Source organism: Strix uralensis, chromosome 1, assembly GCF_047716275.1.
Source record: "Strix uralensis isolate ZFMK-TIS-50842 chromosome 1, bStrUra1, whole genome shotgun sequence".
Taxonomy (NCBI): Eukaryota; Metazoa; Chordata; class Aves; order Strigiformes; family Strigidae; genus Strix; species Strix uralensis.
Genome location: NC_133972.1, coordinates 164225935 through 164240996, shown reverse-complemented (window position 1 = coordinate 164240996; position 15062 = coordinate 164225935).

Here is a 15062-nt window from a genome sequence, read left to right as displayed (position 1 = left end):
ACAGGTGTCAAGTAAACCCACACCAATGAGACACTCATGTCTTGCGTACATGCAAGGTTCACAAGAGAAAAGACAACTTGAGAGATCTGTAAGAATTTAATTAAGAGTGCAATCCTATAGGCATCTTGTTCTTAAACCAGCTATGTTACATGGGTAAGTAATGGTATTAAAAGCCAGTAGCTTGTGTCCCACAGGGAGAAAAGAGGAAATTTTGTACTTTGGGGGAAAAAAAAAAAACATCTGTTTTCCATTAGGGAACGGTTCTGCAATGTGCCACAAAGAACTGTGTATGGTTTTGTTCATCCTTCTATACCGGCTTTAATTCTGCTCCTACAATGAAAACTCTCTAAAAATCATTGTGTTAAAAGAGTAAGGGGAAGGAGTGACAGAAAACTCAAGGGAAAAAGAATGGTCCTGCCTAAAACTTATGCTCCCGGTCCACACAGTGGAAAGAATAATTCAAGTCTTGGAAAATTCCAATTAGGTCTACAGCTTACCTGATATGCTTTGTTTAAATAAACCAACCTGCCTTTTTATTTTTCTTCAATGACAAAACACAAACTAAATGTAAAGCAAAGAACCACTCTTCCATGTCCTAGAAGATGATAGTAGATGTCTTGATAAGCTCTGCCAGCTCCTGAAAGTCAGAGTAGGTAGCATCTATCCATAGGGTTCACATACAGAATGCTGATCAATTAAGTCAATCCTGGAATTAAGAATTAGACATTTAAAAGTGTTATTCCTTGTTAACATACAGACAATACAGATGCAATAAATCTCCCAAATATTCCAAATCTTCCAAAATAGTCCACAGAAATATTTTTAAGGCTCAGACACAGTTGGAAACCTTTACTTGTGCATCCCTGTTCTATGTTCTTATTGGACTTGGAAATGGTCCAATAATTTCAGAGGATGCAGTGAGGTTGTTTCTCCTAGGTGTGCGATGCAGTGACTTCAGGGCACTATATATGCACCATGGCTCAAGCAGTGCTGTTTCAAGTGACTTTTTCAATGGTATCTAAGACATGAGTTGGAGTTGTGAATCCAGATCCTCTAGATCCTTTTGATCGTCTGCCTCCAGGTGTCGGATTATTCCAGCTTGTGCCCAAGGGCATGAAGGAGGAAAGGCTCCTTGTAAAATATCTTCTTCAACCTTGTATGAGGCTGGGCACAATCCACTTATAAATTATCTAAGGAAAGCAGTTCTGATCTGAGGAGAGAAAAGGACATTTGCCAGAGAAATGTTTTCAGGACATAGTTATACAATAAGAACTAGAAAGGTCATCGTAGGGCATCAACTAGTGTTTGTTCCTGTGCCTTTCACTGAGCCAGCTTAAAATAAGGTTGGTTTCATATAAGTAATAACTCAGCCAATTAAAAAGAAGAAAACTAAGAACCCTGTTCATTGCCACCTTATAACGTGAAGGAACTAATACAGAGATCTTATTGCAGTTTGGTGATAGTATCTTTGCTCTTTATGAAACCAGCCAGTTAGTAGAAACAACTGCCAAAAATAAGTCCTGTTTCTCCTAGGCAAGGACACAACAACCCTAACTGGGACAAGGCAGGCTGGAGAGTCTGAAAAGTGAAAGGAAGAGAGCAATAATCAAAACAAGTTTGTTTTGTTCTCACCACTGGGTGTGTCCTCGTTTTGAGTGAGGAAATAACTTAGTTTAACATCCCGATCTGCTGAAAAACCTCAGCTTTACCGTAATTGAAGTTCAGTTCTTCACATCCTTTTGCTCTTTCCTTACACCCTGTTGCGTTTTCATAATTGACCAGGAGTCTCACTTCAGTGCTGGTCAGACTGGTTAATTTGATGACCAAGGCCACATTCCTTGTGAAACAACTGCTGTAAAAAAGCTGTTTCTGCATATGTGCCCACACATGTTCTATTCCCATTACTCCTCAAACACAAAATGTGGACAAACATGAAGCAGCAGTTCTGTCTGGGAATTCTGAGGGACAAAAGAGCCTTGTAAAACAAGCCAGGAAGGTGTATTATTACAGAGGATAAGAAAATAAACGGCCATGAAGTCCTCTGTCCTAGTTCCTGGACCTTTTTCATCAAGCCTAAGCACCACTGCGTAGGGAGCGCCAGCACTCCCACAGCTGCTATGCTGACATTTCTTTAAATATGTCTCATTCATACATGGCCACCATTTTGCCTTGAATCTGCCACAGAAGAAGTTCAGGTCAAGATACACAAGTTTTGATGGAGCCCATGACGATGATGATTCACCAGAGGCTGGAATGAAGGGAAGGTGGAAGTACGATATCTTTTACCAAGTTATTTCTTCCCAAAGACTTTTGGAAACTGAGTACCATCAAGTTAAAGAGAGAAAATGTCATCATGTAGTGCTGGTGTGAATCTTTGCTCTGTCAGTCTCTGAGAACTGGGGGGACAGACTGGAGGAATAAAGCATTACCTGCTTGCTATTGTAAGGAAATGGTGAGAAATTACCCATGTGGAATTGACAGAGCCTACCCTTGGTAAATGATTTTGTCATGTGGGATCCTGTAGAACCTGGCCCTTCAATCTGCCAAAACTTTGAGTTAAATTAAACTGTCCAAGCAAGACTTTTGGGAACTGTTGTCATGTGGGACCCTGAAGAATTTTGTGAGCAGTCAAAAAAATAATTGTTTTCTTTGGAACAATGTCATGTGTATGGAAACTGCATCCAGCAGTTGTAGTTTTCATCTTCTACAGTGTCTCCTCAGCTTTCCTCTATTGACAGCTGCTAGAAGAAAGGTGGCACATTATGAAGCTGTTCATAGAGCTATGATGCCTTTATTTCCCTCTGCTTTACCAGAATGAAAAACCAAGTCACTGTACTGAGATGTGATATCTTGTACGGTTCATTGTTGAACAGTGGATGTGGAAAGTGCTGCTCCTGAAACAGGACCACATCATGCGACAGCTGTAGATGCAACAGCAAGGGCAGTACCAAACCCAGAAACCGTACAGATTTGAGGTCCCCTACAGATGGGGCTTTTTTCACTGCTGGATGCTTTTTTAGGCAACCCCCAAGACACTGCAAGTTTTATTGGGGGGAAAGAAATTATGGCAGTAATAGGTTAATCAGAGCTAGCTGGTTAAAAATAAAACCATGTAGTTTGCACAGGTGCTATGGCTTAAAACAGGATGTGGGGTAAGCTGTGAACATCATCAGAAATGTCTCTTTCTTTGGGTGGCGCCAAGAATATAGATTCTTTAGCAACTTGCCTATTTAACCTGTGTGGTTTCCTGAAGACTGTGCTTTTCTGTGACTTCTCAGAATAGTGTGCAGGTCATAGGATAGTTTTGTTGATGAACATGGGACTGTCCCCTGTTTAAACTGCACAGGGGCTAAAACACACCAAGCAGAGTCCTTCTCTCGTTGCCACTTCAAGAACTCAGTAGCTTATTTTTCTTGACAGTGGTGCTGATCTGCAGGTTGGATATATTTCCAAATCTAGTCACCTTTTCTCTCTCTGTTAGGGTTTCATAAATTTTTTCCTATTTTTTTACTATGAATTCGGTACTGGTCCCCACCCCCACCCCACCCCCCCACCCCCCCCTCCCAGGCAATGCAAGATCTCTAAATAGATTGCAGTAATAATTTTAAAGAAAATCCTTGATGACCTTTACATTCACAGGATCATTCACTGTTACCAAGAAGGAGCAGTCTCTGAATGACAAAGTTCAGCATTTTGCTTTACTAGTGTATTTGGTTTAAAATAATTTAACTGTTGTGCAGCAATCACTGACGTAAAAATTCAAGCCACTGAGATTTTGATGTTCTACAGCAGGGAATGAAGCCAAACATATCAGCCCTGAGCTGTCTACTTTTCTGTCCTTAAATTGAGCTCAGTGGAGCAAAGAAGTCCCTTCTAGAGCACCTGAACCACTGCATTTCTGACCTGAAAGGAATACTTAATAATAACAGCAACCCTGTATTGCTTTTTCTGAGAATAGATAGACAAGGTGGTACTAGGGCTTGAAAGTTCATCCTTTGTCCCTTCATCCCCCTCTCCTCTTTTGTATTTTCTCTAGAAGATACAATGAACATAACTAATACCTCAAACATTTATCAGGCTGTATAGTGTGATCTTTTTCCCATTCATGGTGGCTAGACATCTCAATTCCACCACATGCACAGGTATATTGTGCTATCCCTGTGCTACAGGCTGCCTGTGGAGTGAATTTCATCACTGCCATCTAAGCTCATAGAAAATACTCACATTGCAATGTCAGACTTTAAGGAGATAGCTACTAGAGTTTGTATTGCCATTTCTTATCTTTCCTACATTTTACTCTAATCCCTAGTGAGAATACAACACCTAGCAAAATATGTATTTTTGGTAGCTGGGGATCTCTGTGGTTCTCAGGTCTCAATAGTTTCATAGTTTTGAAGCACTGGATAACAACATGGGTTGCCTGATAAGCAACTTTCTGCCCACGCATGGAAAGGGTGTGGCACCCAGCAGCTTCTCAGTAATCTATGCAGAAAAATGCAGGTCTCACTTTTGATCATCACAGTCCTGTAATACTACTCACACGCAAAACCAGGAGTTTGTAAAGTACTTGGTAAACAACATGGTGTTTGTAACTACCAAGTAGATCCAAGAGAATTGTTTCTTTTGTTGTTTGCCCTCAAGGTAAACAATATTGCTAATAGCAACGCTGCAAAAATTCAATACATTGACAGAACAATTTTCACTGTGGAGTACTTTACAACCTAGAAATTTGGCTGCAGAGAGTCTGATATGTCATTATCCCGGTTTCTGCCAGGAGTGTGGGATGTGGCTGGTGTGAGGGGAAACGTTTCTATCAGCAGCTAATAAGAAGACTTCAGAGCAGCAAATTCCACACGTTGCCCAGCAGTTTTCCCAGACAGCAGAAATGCCAGAATTTTCTTGCAAACAGTGTTGAGGTACTTTTAATGGTCATAGCTGTAAAGGCCTTGAGTTTCTGTTTCACAGAAGGTGTGACACCTTTAAAACCGTTCCCCTCCATGTCCAGATGAGGGCCTGGGTCTGAGGAAGGATGAGATGTTTTTTATCAGTGACATTGCACACCCTCCACTCCCTGCTGTCACCCAGAAGTGACCTCCATCTTCTGAGTTCAAATGTACACCAATTTAGGGAAGTGAGTGCATTTCTTAATGTTTTCTTAATGTTTGCATGAGGAACAGTTAAGGACTGACTCACATTTCACAGAAATCAATGGAGATCTCATTGGGACTGGACTGAGCCATAAGCAAGGAGAGGCCCTTTGTATCATAAACTTGATTCTTATTGGCTAGCACTCATTTATTTTTAAATGGCAACAACTCTCAACACTTGACTATTTACACAGCTCTTGTATCAACAAATATTTTCCCCAAAGTGTTACAGTAATTAACATATAAATAAACCATGTCTTTTCAAAGCTGGTGACATATGTTAGCAAGTGTTTGCCAACACAAAGCTTAACGCGGCAAATACAGGGAGATTGCCTTTCTTCATCTTTTCAGACAGACAGTTGATAACACAGGTCATTAGAAGTTGTAGAACCTCTAGTTGTGATCCATATGGCAGGAACTAACAGCTATCAATGACATCCATTTCACCATCCTTGCATTTGCAAGAATTTTCTGGAATGCAGGTTACAAGGTAAAGGAAAACGATACAGAGATACATCCACAGCCAATATAATTTGGCATGGTTAGAATCACAGAATCATAGAATCACAGAATCATTTATGTTGGAAAAGACCCTTAGAATCATGAAGTCAAACCATTAACCTAACACTGCCAAGTCCACCACTAAACCATGTCCCTAAGTGCCACATCTACACATCTTTTAAATACCTCCAGGGATGATGACTCAACCAGTTCCTTGGGCAGACTGTTCCAATGCTTGATAACTCTTTTGATAGAGAAATTTTTCTTAATATGCAATCTAAACCTCCCCTGAGGCAACTTGAGGCCATTTCCTCTTGTTCTATCACTTGTTACTTGGGAAAAGAGACCATCACCCACCTCACTACAATCTCCTTTCAGGTAGTTGTACAGAGTGATAAGGTCTCCCCTGAGCCTCCTTTTCAGGAGGTTCAGTCAAGCTGACTCAGCTCTTGGTATTGATTCTCCCCTTTTCTCCAGTTTTACTCCAAAGGACTTAGTCCTCAATTTTAGCATTGTAACTGTGAAGATCTACATCTGCGCCATGCTGTATTAATGCAGATCACATCACTGAGTTAAGAGCTAGTGGCGTCCTATAAGTATAACTTGAAATCATTCCTGTAAAGAACCGCTCCATTGTACAAAAGATTAGACTTCAGCCATTTGCATATGAAAATATTTAATAATCTAATATAATACAGTAGCAGCTTATTCTAGATGGACAGATTTCTGATGTCTCTCTATGGTAACAGACAGGGAAAAGAGTGATTTGCAGATCTTCCAATGGAGGTATGGACACCCTATGGTGGATTTAAATAATTAATTAGTTATTGGTGGATGCTCTTTTCATTGGCAGATGTTTAGAGATATTTCGCATATTCTAGAGGTCCAGTGCACAACAACTTAAAAATCTCTGGAATAGCAGTTGCAAGGAAACTTCCCTGAAATAAAAGTCCTTGATTTTTGCTATGTGGGCCTGACAGAAACACAGCTCAGGTAAATGGAGAGAAGTCAGAAGATTTCACAAGAGCAGAGAGAGCATTGGGCAACATGACCACAGGAGCACTGCACAAGAAGCCCTTGCTCTGAGTATGTTTTTCCCAGTATCCTTCCCAAGTTGATGAGTACTTTGAATCCACCAGTGGCCACCCCTTGCCTATCCCAATATCACAAATGTCCAACAGTGAAATCCTCAGCATTTTACACTTTAAAAAAAAAAAAAAAAAAAAAAAAAAAAAAGAACAACCAGGTTTAATTCAGATATGAGCTATAGCTAATTTATCTACCCTATTCTAAACAGAATTACAACCACACTACCTGGTGTGCTCTGCATCTAGGTTAGCTTTAAAAAAGCCAGGCCTGGTATCAGTGTTTAGGAAAGCTGAGCTGGGTCCTCTCATACTGACCATACCCAGTCAGGCATCTAAAATCCTAAAATCCTAAAGATCTCATGTGAGAATGAATTGTTAGGCCAGTTTTCCTATAGCTTTTCACCTTGTGTGCCTGTTTGACTCAATGTTGGGTCTTGACAGAACTCACTATCCTGATCTGTGATGGACACTTGCAGAAGCAACATCTTAATGTACCAGATTATCAGACAGCGAAATAAGAATAAAGAACCTAAAGTGCAGTTAGAATTATGGTGCTGACACAATAAAACCCTGCCTGATCACTTCTTTGCCTGAGGCATCATGGAAATATACTTTTTTGTCAGTATAACACTTAAGATACCCACAGATGCTACCATCTTGTTCCAGCTGAGTGCTCTTTTGCAAGTCTAAGTTTTGCCTGGATTCAGGAACTGGGTGTTAATGGGGCCACTGATGAGACAGGGCTGCTCAGACATATTGTGAACCTGGGTGTTTAGCCCAAAACATGAGTTTTGATTTTAGAACAACTTGTTTAAAAACAAAAAAACAGAAATAATAATAGAAAGCATCTTTTATGCTTTAGCAGTTAAAAGCCCTTTAAGAAAAGGGAGAGAATTCAGCCCTGTTTATGAATTGTGTCTAAAGTTTCTTCATACAGAGCACTTGAGTTGTTTTGGCAACACAGACTGGAATCCACCATTTTTGCCCCATAAGAAATGCACTCATATCTTGTTTACAGGGACAGCTGCTCTCATTCCAACTTCACCTCTAGCCCTTTGAATCTTGCCTTTTTTTCTGCACTGGTACTGCTGCAAGGACGGTGAGTAAGTATATCCTGGTGCTTAGGACCTGACCCCAAAAATGTCAGTCTGAAGAGAGCTGAATCCAATTTCCCTGTGTCTGAGCACTGAACAATGTAAAAGGCAGCCATGCCCCCCCCAACACATAACAGCTGCCTTTTAAAAGGGGAAAGTGAATCATTTCCTTGGTACTCAGCCCGATAACTTTGGAGTACATGTTTAGGAAACAACTTTGGCCTGTGAATCACAAAATATCAGTGGTGGAAAGTCTGAGCTTCAGAGGTAACGTTTCAGACTTGTATCTCAACATATAGAAACAGCTCATTTAAGTGCTGCTTTTCACTGTGCTGTGATTTCTGCCTTTACAAACACAGATCCCTCAAACTGCTGCATGCAGGATGCAGACTGGTACCATGTGAGGACCTCCTGGTGGTTTTAAAAGTGAAGCCTTAAGGTCAGTACCAGGCACTGCAGAGGATATATATCAGTTTAGGATTCAGAAAAATGGACTCAGATGAGCATTGTGGCACAGCCAACTGCAAGGAGAAATAAGTGTTACTGACTGACAGACTTGTCATGCGGCCAGGTATAATAAGGTTCTACCTCAATGTGAAAGTAATGTTTTGTGAATGTTTATTTACTTTCCATTACTTTCAGTTTTAATATTCTAGGGAATATTTTGGATGACAAAATGCTTTAGAGAACAGTCTTCACTGAATAATAGAAGTGATTCAATTGACAGAACAAATAAACTTGAATACTGAGAGTGAAAGAAAACATAAATAGGCAAGACAAAAAAGTGGTGGGAGACAGAACTGAGAGACAAGGGAGGGAAACTGCATGCCAAGGTCACAGAGCAAGACAGTAGCTAAGCCAGAAATAGAATTCAATGTAATAACAGCAAAGGACTGGCTTGCTTAGGTATTTTTTTAAGGTTTAACAAGTTACATCCTGTTTGTTAAGCTTAAATGGATTTATTTTTTTATTTATTCAGCTGAGTGCAATAGCAATTGTAAATATGACTCAGTTCTCAGATCCTAAATCAGATCTCAGTCCCAGTTTATTCTAAATTATCGAGTGGGGGCAATGCTTTTACAATCAGAAAGCAGCTGGCAAGAAGTCCTGTTGTACTGCCTCTGAGCCAACAGAAATTCCCTAGTTGCATGGGCAGATCCACTGGCTTCAGTGCATGCACCATACAGCTTGTTATGGGAGATGGGGCCATTGCATCTTCCCAAACTAAGTGGGCAAAACTTGTGAGACTTTGGGCTGGGAGCTGGAGCTGCTCCAGTCTGTGTTGATCCAACTCCCTGGGAAAGTCCCAGCATGAGTCAGGGCTTCAGGAGCACTCTGAAGGGCTCTGGTCCTGGATGCTGCAAGCCCACCTGCCCCAAGGCAGCGATGCTGGAGCCTGATAAGAAAGCAAAAGACAAAATAGCAATTAGCTCAAATATAGTTTATTTCAAACCTCTTGTTTTCAGATGGTCTGAGTAATATTGTGATCCACCAACCAGGTATCTCTTTCACTTAAGCAGGTAACTAGACAAAGAAGCTGCATCTGAGGATACCTCTGATGAAAAGGAAGATGGAGCTTCTAAAGCATGTTTCTTCAAAGAACAGGATTAAATCTGCCTTTGAGAAATTGTGTCTTATGCTTCAAAAAAAAAAAAATCACTATCTGAAAAAGCAAATAGACAAAAACTGGTCAGCAATCTTTATTGATGCTTTTAAAATTCTTTCTTAGGTATTTCAGGTGGATTGAGACCAGGATCTATCCAGTTCATTTCTTCCATTTTAAAATATGAAGATATGTGACTCAGTTTACTGTACTCACCAGTGGAACTTTTGATTCTTCTTGTAGTGGTTGGTTTGGGTTCATGCTTTGCCTGATACTACCTGTTGGCTTCACAGGTTCAGCTTTGTCTGCATTGCTTTGGGTGTTGCCTTTCTTTTTAGTAGCTTCAGCTGAAACAATAAATCCAAATAGCTATAAATCATGGGGATATTTGGATTTAGATCTGAACTTGATGTCACAGAGGCATCTGTTGAAGATGGGCATGCAGACTAGCTTTCCTTCATCCAAAAAATCCTTGCAGCTTTATGAGTATAGTGACACCAAGGTCTCAAAGAACAATTTTTTATGTTGTTTCAGTGGAACATAGAGGTTTTTCAGTATATGTGGAAAATATCGTATTTCTTCCATTTAATTGCTGAACCATGAATTTTGTGGGTCTGATTTCACATGCTCCCACATTAGAAAATGTACCATATAATCTCTCTTCATCTCAGTTTCTCCATCAATCAACTGGGAATAATAGCAGCCGATTTAGGAGTACTATGGACTTTAATTAATGTACAGCATGTTGAGATTCCTGAAGAATAAGATGCTTTAGAACATCAAAGAATAAACAATGACATTCTTTGTCTTATGTCCTAGAGTCAAGATATTTTAACATTAAGCTTCAGACCTATAAAGGATACAGAAGGAATCCCTTTGCAGCACTAAGTAAAATCAAAATGTGCCTCTGCCAACAAAGCAATATAAAAGAAATTCACAAGCACATATTTCCTATATTCTCAGTCTGAGAAAAGATTTCTGCATGTTTTCCCACTCCCTGTCCTATCTAATCCTACTGTTGCTGAAATGTTTAGCTCCGGACTACAACAGAGTGATCCTCATTAGCTCCTTAATGCCAGGGAGTGATGTTTGAGGTTCTCACACTAACATCACCAGCACAAGGAATACTCATCTGATAAATCTCAGCTGTTCTCTGGATGACCCGGAGGCCTGCCCATAGTCGTCACAGAACATACCCTTACAGCAGAGCCAGTGCAACCAGCTTTATAGTTGAGCGGTCACACTGCAGTGCCTTCCCAAATTACAAGGCAGTCACTAGTGCTGTCCTCCATTCTCACCCTGCTGGTCCTTCATACTGCAGTAGGCTCTTTTCTAGTGAAGAAAAAGTTTCGTTTCTGACCCTGGTGAAGGTTTGGGAAAGAACTGGAAGACCATAAGAACTTCTGATGATTGTAAGCTTATACTTGCTACAAAGTGGGAGAGTAACCCTCTTAAAATGACAGGTAACCTAAAGTCACCACTTCCATCTACCACTCACCCATCCCCAACTCCCTAATTAGAAGCATAAGATAAAAACTCAGGAGAACATTTTTTCTTTGAGAAATGGGAAGCAGGCAGAAAGCCCAAGTGAGAACCCCAATTAATTCTACAATTAAAGTAAACCCATATATGAGGCATTATACATACACAGAAACAACAATGGAGTGTGTACGTGTAGTTACCAGGGCATCCTGTAGTTACCACTGCATCCATAGACACAAAGCACTAGAGTGTTCAAGAGCTGTGTATTTTTCCCATACAAATTATAAGCAGTTTTTATCATGCAGTTGATCCCACTGCTAAATACAGTGAGCCTGTGCAGCTCAGAAATGCCAGGTATGCAATGAATCTGCAGCCCAGTTTTGGGGGGCTATCTGCCGTTGATAGCTGAGACAATGGTCCATTTAGTAAGGATGTTTGTTTTCCTTGTGAAAGAGCATAGTGGAAATTGACATAATGCCCTGAAAGTATCCACTTTAATTGTATTTCTAAATGTTTCAGGGCCAATTTCTAGTGATCTTTTAAGTTGAGTTAAGTTCATGCAGGGCCAAAGACTCAGAACTTCAAAACTTTTCCTTGCATCTCCATCATTTATGAACACTGTATTATGACAAGTATTGCTCTTTATTCATAAGCAAAGCTACTTTTCCCAAATCCTGTGACTATTTACTAAGATGCCTTATAATTTTCAAGGTTTCCAGAACTTAATTCAGTCCTTTTTACAACTTTTCAAATGCTTAAGAGAAATCACATGTTTTATGATCAATAAAAATGTCATTACCCTTTGAGGTCTATAGCTGAGACTGCAAATTTCTGATTTTTTTTTTTTTTTAATTTGTTTTTTTACAGGCTTAGGCTTTCCAGTGATACCTCTCCCTAGTTTAGTTTTCCCATTTTTCTGCCTCCTGTATTCAGTGGCCGCAGAGGCAGCAAAAGACATCCACAAAGCCAAAGAGAACACTGAAGGTCACACAGGATTAGCACGGAGCATTTTTGAGTCTGCAGGCTAGACTCTGAGCTGGTACAAATCAGCACAGCTTGACTAGCCAAGGATATGCCATTGGAGTTTGCAAGGCAGCAAAAGTCTCCAAACAGTGTACAAATATACACCTGGCACCTACATGAAGGTATTCTTCAAGGGAATAATTCTTGCCTGTCTAGGGCTGGAATTTCTGAAGAGGGAGGGAAATGTTTGCAGAAGTAAGGATGTGTGCACTGGGAGGTTCAGTCACTGATAGGAGATAAAGAAATGTGGAATAGCATACGGAAGGGTTGAGTTTTCCAATTTTCCACCCAAATGAAGGATTATAAATCTGTATTTTTCCCTTTCCTCCCTCTTTGCACTATACCATTGTCTCTTTCCCTTCCCAAGCCTTAAAGTGAGTCACCACTTTTCCCCTGCCTAGGTTGCTTCAAGGATACAGGGCTGTACTTCTTCCCCTCCCCAAAACTGTCTCTCTTATGGTCCCCATCAGATGTTCCTTGATTTGGGTGGAGCATATGAAAACATTAGGAGAGGACAGCTTCTCTCATTTTCCTGTCTATAACAGTTTGGAGAGTGTTGATTTCTAACACTGGGATTGCAACTAGCTGTTATTTGCACTCTGGTTGTGCCTCTGTGGTGCAAAATCAGTCTCCTGGTGACTATAGGAAAGATCAAGGACAGAGCTTGACCTTGTGGTGGAGATGGAGGTCGCTCGAGCATGAGGGGACCTGAGAAGGATTTGTGAATTAAAACACTAGTCAGATATCATGACTGAAGGGAAGAAGGAAGGAGCAACACTCTTAGCTAGGCCATCACACACAAGTGACAACAAAAAATAAGTCTGTACTACTCTGTGGCTTTTACTAACCTTAGTCCATATTGTCTTCCAAAACCTCTGGATGCTTCCAGTAACTAATAGGAGGAGCACTTGAAGATATGTCCGTTGCAGGTAATTCTGTGTGCTGTTGTTTTCTGTAGAAAAGATTGTTTTAGATTTGAGCTATTTTTTGGAATGTGAACCATAAATGTTAAATTTATACAACTGAAGGAAGTTCACGGTGGAAATCCATAGAGATCTATGCTCTTAAAACATATAAAAGCCAGTAGAAAAAGAGGGTGAAGAGCTATGTGGCAAAGCCTGCAAATGATACAAACTTATCCAGTGTAATGAAATCTACAAGTAACTTGGGAGTTATAGGAAGATCTCATAAGACTGAGTGATGGGGGAAAAAAATGGCAGTTCCAATACATGTGCCAGACAGTATGGGTAGAAATTATATCTTCACGGTGATGGATTCTACCTTAGCTTTACTCATTCATGGTAAAGATCTGGGAACTGCTGAGTGCAATTCCCAGTCAAGCATCTCTCCAGTGCTCAAGGGCAGTCAAAATTCAAGCAGAGAGCTACCCAAAGGATAAAGACAAACATAAAACATCTGTATGCTCTATATAAATTCACAAGATAGATATAAATTGATGAAAAGCCTTTGAACCTAGTGTTTAGTTCTGATGACCCCATTCTTTTCTTATTTACAGTTATTGTGAGCAGTGGGTTATTAAGGTAAATGGACTTTTGTTTTGACCCTGAGGGGTGGTTACTGTGTTAAGCAACATGACTAACAGCTGTTACATGTTTGTTCAAAGTCCATATCCCAAGAAAAATTACAGTTAAGAATAAGAAAACAATTAGATATTGACAGGCAGGCATGATGGCATAAGTTTTACAGAATGAGTGATTTTTGAGTATCCCTAGTAACCTGGTATTTGACGGGTAGGTTTTTCACTGGCATTGTAAATTAGTCCCCCCATCAGGTCCCTCAGGCTGGACAACCCAGACACTGATTATTTCTGAGCACTTCAGTTGCTAGATACATTATTACTGACAATGCAATCTTTTAAATTGTTTTCCAGACCCCTTATTTTTAGGATATTTTGCTTTCTTCCCTATTGTTAAAAGACATTTCTAATCAATATATAGGTTTGTTGAATTCTTTTTTTCCCCTCCCATGTTGATTTATGGGCAGCATTCAGAAAATGCAGCTCTGCTCGTCTACCGATTTACAAGTATACTGGCCGTCCTTACCCCAACCATTTCTAAAGTAGATCATGGTCATTCCTAAAAATGTAAGTAATTTAGTTTCCATTTTATAATAAGGCAAGGATGGCCCCAGGCTCAGAGTGAACATGTTCTTGAAGGGATGCTGGATCCCAAACCTGTCTGGGCACATGGGGAGAAGCAATGCACTACCTCACCACAGGCTGGCTGGGAAAATCAGGAACAATGTGGACTCCGGAGGCCTCTTCTCTTCACTGTGGGGTGCACACACAACCCAATACAAACTGAGCTCTGCCCGTTTTTAGACCTCTTCCCTCTCTCTGGCACAAAGGTACCTGGAATAATTAGAGTCATGGCTGAGGGCTGTGAGAAGTGTGATGAAGCCATGCACAGCACAGAGTGGAGCCCACGTCTCCAGGGTTTTGGTGACATGAAGGACAACTGGCAGCAGAGGCAGTGCACATGCAGGGCAACAGACTCACGTCAGAGGCAGAGGATGCTCAGAGACACAAACCTGCTCACGTTATTGTGGCTGCTGAACATTCAGGGCTACTCTGCTCACCTTTGGTCGGCACCACCATAGATAGACTCCTCAGAGGAGTCTGCAGGTTGCTTCCATCAGGTCAGCTCATGTTTGTGTGGGTGGACAGCGAGCTGAACCTCTGGAAGACTCCCTTCCTGCTTGTCTCCGAGGGAAGCATGGCCATTGAATGCTTGTTTCGTGGGAGACAGATTAAACTCTTAAAGATCTGTCCTCAGTTCTTTAAGAATAAAATACTGTCACTGTTACAGTGAGAAGAACAGAGACAGCTTGGCTACTGTTTTTACACAGACTGCAAGCAGCAGTTCTGCTGTGCAGAGCACTCAGTTCATTGCATCTTCCACCAAACACCTTTCCCCTGGGGCTCATCAGCACGGTGTCAGCTCTATGCCTCCCTGACTGATGCTTAAGACTCCTTGGCACTGTCTGGAGTGCTCTAGCTGAAAGGGCAGTTCCTCTTGGCTAGGGAGATCATGTCAGCCCCAGCCCCCTCACCTCTGAAGCTGAAATTATCTTATAAAAACGTCACTGCAGCAGCTACGGGCAG